Source organism: Zea mays, chromosome 5, assembly GCF_902167145.1.
Source record: "Zea mays cultivar B73 chromosome 5, Zm-B73-REFERENCE-NAM-5.0, whole genome shotgun sequence".
Classification (NCBI taxonomy): domain Eukaryota; kingdom Viridiplantae; phylum Streptophyta; class Magnoliopsida; order Poales; family Poaceae; genus Zea; species Zea mays.
In genome coordinates, this window is record NC_050100.1 from 215,468,582 (window position 1) to 215,477,146 (window position 8,565).

At 46.8% G+C, this 8,565-nt stretch overlaps 1 pseudogene; it reads left to right on the forward strand.

Annotated features, from left to right (window-relative positions):
- Positions 1 to 8,565, forward strand: part of LOC118471967 (uncharacterized) — a 49,562-nt pseudogene extending 40,997 nt beyond the window's left edge.

Consider the following 8,565-nt stretch of genomic DNA (forward strand, 5'->3'; position numbering starts at 1 on the left):
TCGCTCGCTATGACAGCTCCGACCCCCTCTACTCTATTCACTTGCCATCCACTTCCCCCACCAGTGTATCCTCCCCTCATGCCCTCGCTACTACCACCACCTCCACTGTTTGGCATCGTCGTCTCGGGCACCCTGGACCTGACGTGATGTTCTAGCTCTCCAATCGCTTAGATATCTCATGTAGTCGGGGCTCCTCTGAGCACCTCTGTCATGCTTGTCAGCTCGGCCGTCACTCTCGCCTTCCTTTTTCCACCTCCACATCTGGAGCTGCTCAGGTCTTTGATCTTGTTCATTGTGATATTTGGACTTCTCCTGTCCTTAGCCTCTTTGGCTACAAATACTACCTGGTCATTCTGGACGACTTCTCTCATTTTCTATGGACTTTCCCTCTTCGGCTGAAGTCTGACATGTTCGCCACCCTCAACCCACTTCTTCGCCTGGGTCTCCACCCAGTTCCGTCGCCCTGTCCGTGCCCTCTAATGTGATAATGGCCGCGAGTTCGACAACAACGCCTCTCGTTCTTTCTTCCTCACCCATGGTGTCCAGTTGCGTCTCTCATGCCCCTACACCTCTCCCCAGAACGACCGGGCCGAACGCATCATTTGGACCACAACCAACATGACCCGATGCCTTCTCTTTTAGGCGTCTCTCTCTGCCAGCTACTAGGCAGAGGCCTAAACACCGCCACACATCTCCTCATCCGCCTCCCCTCGAAGGCGGTGAGCCATCCCACTCCCCACTTCGCTCTGTATGGCACAACCCCCTCCTACGACCACCTTCGAGTGTTCGGCTGTGCCTGCTATCCCAACACTTCCGCCACCGCTCCTCATAAGCTATCTCCTCGCTCCACTCGCTCTTCCTCGGTTACTCCCTTGATCACAAGGGGTATCGTTGTCTTGACCACGTCTCCCACCGCAGTCATTTCTCGTCACGTTGTTTTCGACGAAGATGTGTTTCCCCTTGCTGGCTTCTCCCCACCCACCAATCTTGACTCTCTCCTTGAGTTCGATCCGGTTCCTCCACCCTAGCCGCCCTGCCTTCCGCCGTTGCTCGCGCCACACGCAGTTCCGACCTTAGTAACCGGGAACTGGAAACTTGGCCATGTTCCTTGTTCCGGGAACATTCGTTCCATTCCGGGAACGTGGGAACAATCTTGTTCCAGTAGTGTTAAATCCTAGTTTTTGTAGTGTACTGCGTACTGCGTACCATGTTCCCGTTCCTCGATCCCATCGATCCGGGAACCTGGTTACTAACATTCCGACGCCTCCGCTCGTGCCTCTACTCGCGCCACGCGCAGCCTCGACGCATTCGCTCGCGCCATGCGTGGCCCCGTCGACTCTGCCTGTGCCCCGCGCGGCCCCGTCGCCCGCGCCACGCGCGGCCCTGTCAACCACGCCTGTGCCGCATGTAGCTCCGTCGACCCCTCCCATGCCATGCACGGTCCAATTGACGAGCTTGGTCAGCTTCGCCGACCCCGCCCTCGGCTACCACTGTCACGAGGGGACCACTCTTTCGGCTCTTGCTGAGCTGACCCCATTGATGAGCGTGGCTTGCTTCACCGACCCCGCCCTCGTCTACCACCGCCGCGAGCGGGCCACTCCCGACGCCCCGCTGGCCCGCATCGAGCCTCCTGTGTACCACCCGGTTGCCATCCACCGTGACCCCGGGCACGTCCACTCGATGGCGACTCGTCGCGCAGCCGGCGTTCTCCACCCCGTTGACCGGCTGATCCTGGTGGCTGACACGGCTGCCACTCCTCCGGATGCCTCCCCGGTCCTCTCCGTTCGCGCCGCCCTCGCCGACCCCCAACGACGTTGCGCTATGGAGTACGTGGCCCTGCTGGCCAACCACACTTGGGACCAGGTGCCTCGTTTACCAGGCACCAACGTGGTCACCGGCAAGTGGCTCTTTCGCCACAAGCTGACCTCGGGCGGCTCCCTCGACCGTTGCAAGGCTCGTTGGGTCCTTCGGGGCTTCACCTAGCGCCCCGGAGTGGACTACGACGAGATCTTCAGCCTCGTCGTCAAGTTCGCCACCGTTCGAGTCGTCCTCGCCCTCTCTCGGGATTGGGCGATCCATCAGCTCGACATCAAGATTGCCTTCCTCCACGGCACTCTGACGGAGTGTCTACTGTAGCCAGCCCACCGACTTCGTCGACGCCGCTCGTTCGGATCTGGTTTGCTGGTTGAACCGCTCCCTGTATGGCCTCAAGCAGGCGCCGCGTGCCTGTTACAGTCGCTCCGTCTCTTACTTGGCCTCCATCGGCTTCGTCGAGGCCAAGTCGGACACATCCCTGTTCATCTACCGGCGCGACGACGACACCATCTACCTCCTGCTCTATGTCGACGACATTGTGCTCACGACATCCGCCGACCTCCTACAACACATGATCGTCGCCCTTCAGTAGGAGTTCGCGATGAAGGATCTGGGGCCCCTTCACTTCAGCCATGGCATCACATCGGAGCGCCGGACTCAGGGTCTCTTCCTCCACTAGCGCCAGTACGCCATTGACATCCTGGAGCGGGCTGGCATGTCTGACTACAAGCCCTGCTCCACACCTGTCGACACTCAAGCGAAGCTCTCTGAGGACGACGGGCCCTCGGTCGTCGACGCGACGTCCTACCGGAGCCTGACCGGCGCCCTCCAGTACAACAGGTGTGCCTGCATATGTACACCCCGCGTGAGTCCCATCTCACCGCTCTGAAGCGGATCCTGTGCCACCTCCACAGCTCCCTCGACTACGGCCTTCTACTCCGACCCTCCCGACATCGGAGTTTGTGGTCTACATCGACGCTGACTGGGTTGTATGTCCCAACACGCGCTGGTCCACTTCCGATTATGTCGTGTTCTTGGGCGCTAACCTCGTCTCCTGGCCGCCAAGTGGCAGCCCGTCGTCTCCTGCTCCAGTGCGGAGGTCGAGTACCGCGCTGTGGCCAACAACGTGGCCGAGGCCTCCTGGCTAGTGCCAGCTTCTTCAGGAGCTCCACAGCCCCCTTTAACGTGCCACCCTTGTCTACTGCGACAACGTCAGGCCAGTCTACGTCTCCACCAATCCCATGCATCATCAGCGCACGAAGCATGTGGAGATCGACCTGGACTTCATTCGCGAGCGTGTCGCCGCCGATGACGTTCGGGTTCTGAGCATCTCGACCACGCTGCAGTTCGCTGATATCTTCACCAAAGGGCTGCCGTCGAGGGTTTTCGTCGAGTTTCGATCCAGTCTCAACATGTGTACAAGATAGAGTTCAAACTGCGTGGGGTGTTAAATACTGTTTGGGTTTTGGGTCAGTCGTTGTGTATTTACCTGTATACCCCTCTATGTAATGGGCTTGGTCCAACTCTTGGCTTATATATATGCACTCCCAACCCTGATTAGGGTTAGAGTTTCGTCACTTCTAACTCATTCTAGTAATAGTAATTTAGGCACATATCAATTAAGCTAATGTGGTTTTATGCAAAACATATTTGTATACTATTATTAGCAAGATGTCGGAGATATTTATGTGCTATATTTTTACTATAGAGGGTGAGCCGAAGAGCGTCATATAAATTGCAGAGTAGAAAATAGAAACATATTTTATTGATATATAAAATCATTTCCCATCCTCCACCCTATGAATTTGAGATAGGCTTATATCTGAACTTTAGAAAGTGGTGAAATGTCAAAATCCAAACCAATTAGGTTACTTTATTAAGTAAATTTCATTTCCTCCAAAATGAATGGATCCAAACGCCCCGTAATATCCTTGACTATAATGCCTTAACAAGCATAATATTGGCATTATTAAATTCATAATGAAAACTATTTATATGCTATGTAACTCTTTTCATATGAGATAATACTGTTTTACAGATATTGCTGGTCAGTCAGAAAGTTTGATTTAGGCCAAACCTAGTTGGACTTATAGTTGATTTAGGCCGTGATACTTGAAGTGATGTCATGAGGGATATGGAACATTTGACTTTTTACTTATGTGTGACTTGTGACTTAAAAGCCCCTGTTTTTGCCATTTTGCAGGTTACTGGGAGTGGTGGGAAGCCGTACACCCTTTCTTCACAATTCTTAACCAATGCTTGTTGTTCACCTTTTCCATTTGGTTCAGGGAAAAAGGCTTCTATATTTTCTAATTGGCTTATAGCTCAGCAAAAGAATACTACAGACAGTGGAGTTTATTTGTATCCAGATATACAATGTGGAGAAATTGTTCATCTATTCTCTCTGGTTTTGTCAGGAAACCTTCTCATTTCACCTTTCTTGCCTAGTGAAGGAGTTGGTGAGGCTGATGAGCCTAACAGCTCTGGTCCTTTGGTCGTAGATACCAGCGGTTTGGCTGACAACAGTCATAAGCGCAAGGCTGATACAGTGAAACTGAAAAGCAGCAAGGCTAAGAAACCGAAGCCTTTGCCAAAGATAGAAAGTGACTTTTGCTACCGCCGGGAGAAAGGATTTCCTGCTATCCAAATAGGTCTAAATCTTCATAGAATTCAAACAAGCAATTTCTTGCAAGAGTTTCATGGTAAAGAATCCTCTATTTTTACTTCAAGCTGGGCAATGAGCAAAAAGAATGTTGATTTGCATGCAGAAAGGCACATCATGCCATTGTTTTCAAATTGCTTAAGTTCATATAGGCATTTATTGTCTGAATCTCAGTTGGAGAACTCATACAGTGGATGGCCTTGGGATGCCATGACAAATTATGCGGAAGAGTTATCACCAGTATCTGAGCACCAAAATGAATTGTTCACATTGTCTCCTGAACTGTTCAGGAATGCATTTCTTGTTATTCATCAAGCTGGTGGGCAAGGAGTTACCTTGAGAGAACTTTCGCAGGCACTGCATCCGTTAGGTAAGGTACTTAGGGGGTGTTTGAATGCACTAGAGTTAATAGTTAGTTGGCTAAAAAAATGCTAGTGAAATTAGCTAGCTAACAAATAACTAACTAACTATTAACTAATTTACTAAAAATAGCTAATAATTAGACTATTAGCTAGGGTGTTTGAATGTCTCCAGCTAAGTTTAGCCACTAACTATTAGCTCTAGTGCATTCAAACACTCGCTTAATATGCTTATGACCAATGTTTTCCATAGTTTTTTTTACTTAATAACAGCCAGCATTACAATTTTTGTTCTTACAAATCTGTGCAGCCATGCAGCTGGTCTTAATAATTGTTGACACTCTCAAAAGATTTCAGCTGGCTGTTAAGGTAATTCTGTAGCATCCAGAGTATACTAGTGCTGTAGGTGTGGATTAAATGTTACTGTTGTTTTTTTTGTTACTTATTTATTATAAGCTGTGCTGCTTTCTTGTTGAATTTTTATTTGGTTTGCTTGCCCTTCTCTATTAGCTAATGGGTGGGATTCATTCAATTGCTCCGTAGGTCAATGCATATGATGGCGTTCGGATTGTGGACTCATTACATTCGTCAAAGTATCATATAGCTACACTTGCAGAATGTGATAGTTGCTGCTGTACAGATCCTCCAACTTCTCAATTTGTTGATAATGAAAACACAAAAAATCTACTGAAAGAGAAGCATACCAAGCCTATTAATTTTCCTGGTCCAATAAAAATGCTTGGTGATGGGCACACAGTGACAGTAATTAATGTTCAAAGCAAGTTGAGCCCACCTTACATGCACAGCAAAGATCCTGGGGATGCGGAAAGGTTATCTACTCCAGGAGAGAACAATAAGGAGAGTAGTTTCTATCATAATTGTGAAAGGCATTGTTATCAGCCTATATTACCATGGATAAATGGTGATGGTAGTACTAATAGCACTCTCTATGAAGGTTTAAGTCGCCGAGTTATTGGTTATGTCATGCACTATCCAGGACTATCGGAGGTATATTTGCTTTTATTGTTTGTGCCTGCTCTTTCTAAATAGAAAACTAATATTATGCTTGTTCGTTGAGTGCAATACCACAATAAGTTCTCTTTCATTTTACGGCATCGCCACACTATCCCTTAGGAAAAATAAATTTATTTTTGAGAAAGAATTCAGGTATGTAAAGTCTAGCTTAGACAGCAGGAAAGTTGTATACTATTCTAGGAGTATATATGTAGTGTTCACATCTAATTGCATTCAATTCCAGCTGTTAAAGATTTAGGATCTCAAAATCAAGTTCCAGACATGTTACTTCCTCATTCTGAATTATTCAAAGTTTACTTCTGTGATGTTAGAATGTTTGGAATACTGAAGATTCACTTTAGTTATGACAATATGATTGGAGTACATTACTCATATAGTTATATCTCGGAAACCAATTAGAGAACTAATATACTAGGTCAGAGATGGAGTACCCATGTATAGGGAGCCCCATTTTTTTCTACTATAGTACTTGTTATTTGGTACTTTCGGTTTGCAAATGCTTCGAATCTTTTACCACTTTATTTGTTCAGAATACTTGGCACCTGCAGCACAAACCACCCTTTACTTTGCCCATGGCTAGTTATTTAGGATGTGTTTGGTTGCGGGACAAATGAGGACGGAATAGAATGATCCCTGGGTTGGGCGATGAAATGATTTCTGGTATTGTTTGGTCGGAGGGATGAGATGGTCCTTGTTTTTTGTTTGGTTAGAGGTATAACCGGGGATGGGTTGGTCTTGTCCTTTGTTTGGTTTGAGAGAAACTGTTACACTTGTCCTTCACAAAAAATGGAATTCAATCAAAATGCTTGCAGTCATTGCCCCCATCTCATGATATGTTACAACTAATATTAAGTCCACAAAACACACATATTATTAATTCCACACAATACATAATAATGTGTTCTAGCATTACACATAATACCAAGTTTAAGGTGTTAGAATACCCGTTTAGGGTTTGGGGTTGTTCCCTATGTAATTACTGTCTCGCCCCTCGACCGGAGGCCCGTCGTCCTCAGAGAGCTTCGCAGTCCCCTTCAGCGCGCCACCCTCGTCTACTGCGACAACGTCAGCGCGGTCTACCTCTCCACCAATCCCGTGCAGCATCAGCGCACGAAGCACGTGGAGATTGACCTGCACTTCGTCCGCGAGCGTGTCGCTGCTGGTGACGTTCGGGTTCTCAGCGTCCCCACCACGCTGCAATTCGCTGACATCTTCACCAAGGGGTTACCATCGAGTGCATTTTTAGACTTTCGCTCCAGTCTCAACATCTGTACAGGATAGAGTTGTGACTGCGGGGGGGGGGGGTGTTAGAATACCCGTTTAGGGTTTGGGGTTGTTCCCTATGTAATTACTGTCTCGCCCCTCTGTAATGGGCCCGGCCCAGTACTCAAGTCTATTAATACACCACCCAACCCCTGTTAGGGTTAGGGTTTCCATTATTCCAATATAAGGTTTCCACAAAATCTGCACGTACTTAGACCACATTTCATTGTTTGATGTGGTTCAAGCAAAAGAACTGCCCAAGCCTATCTACTAATTGCCCTCACACTCCTGGGTACACATAATATCAAGTTCAAGGCTTCTACAAAATCCATACGTACATAGATCACAATTCATTGTTCGATGTAGTTCAAGCAAAAGAACCCTCCAAGCCTACCTACCAATTGCCCTCACACTCCTGGGAACTTTTCACTGATGAAATTGCGAGCCTAGATTAACTTGTGGTCGAATGGCAACTTGTTGAAGGCTCTAGCAATGTGAGGGTGCGCCACCAGATAATTGAAATACAGAGATATGTGGTTCTGCTCAAAACCTGCAAAGTTTTGCAAATTGTCAAAAAATATGTTACAATAGTTTTCAGGTTTTAGGTTACAATAGTTTTTATTGGACAAATAGATCAATAGAAAATAGGTTACAAAATCTGAAGTTAAGAACAAAGCACACACACCTGGAAGGTTTATCAAACTGTCAAAAAGATCATCTGGCACATCAGTGCCCCCCTGTGGCAACCTTCTCAATAGCATTGGATAAGGTATCCCCGACACTTTTGAATGCAGCAATCAACCCCTCCTCTTCACTATCACGTTTTTTTGCCTTCTTCCTGGTCTTGCTTGTAGAAGATGTTGTGGCATTATCATCACAACTGGACATCCTTTTAGTGAAAGCATGTGCCATCACCTCTTCATTTTGAACTTCATCATCTTCACCTAAAGCTGCACTAGAATCCTTTGCAAACTTACCTGTGGCCATGGTGTTTCCAAATATTGTTTGCATCTCAGCAAAGTGTTCAAGAGGCTTGTTTAAACAATCAGCATCATTCTTGTGATCCTACATTTGGATTATTATAAATCTGCATTATGTGTACATAAGTCTGAAAGTTGAGATATGTGTAATAGGAAGATGAGAGAGTTACCAAGAAACAGTAACAAAGGAACAACCTATCTTCATCCCATATTGCAGATCATACACATATTGCAGGTAGAACATATTGCAGATTGAACACATATAGCAGATTATACACATATTGCAGATTGAACACATATTGCAGGTAGAAGAAATAATACCTTAACATAGCCATTATAGTGCTCTTCATCCAAAGTAATAGTAAAACTATCTTCATCCCAGCCTGTACCACTCACTTTTCTTATCCTATTTATCTTGGCAAACCTTCTGGACCAAGTTTTCAGATGATTT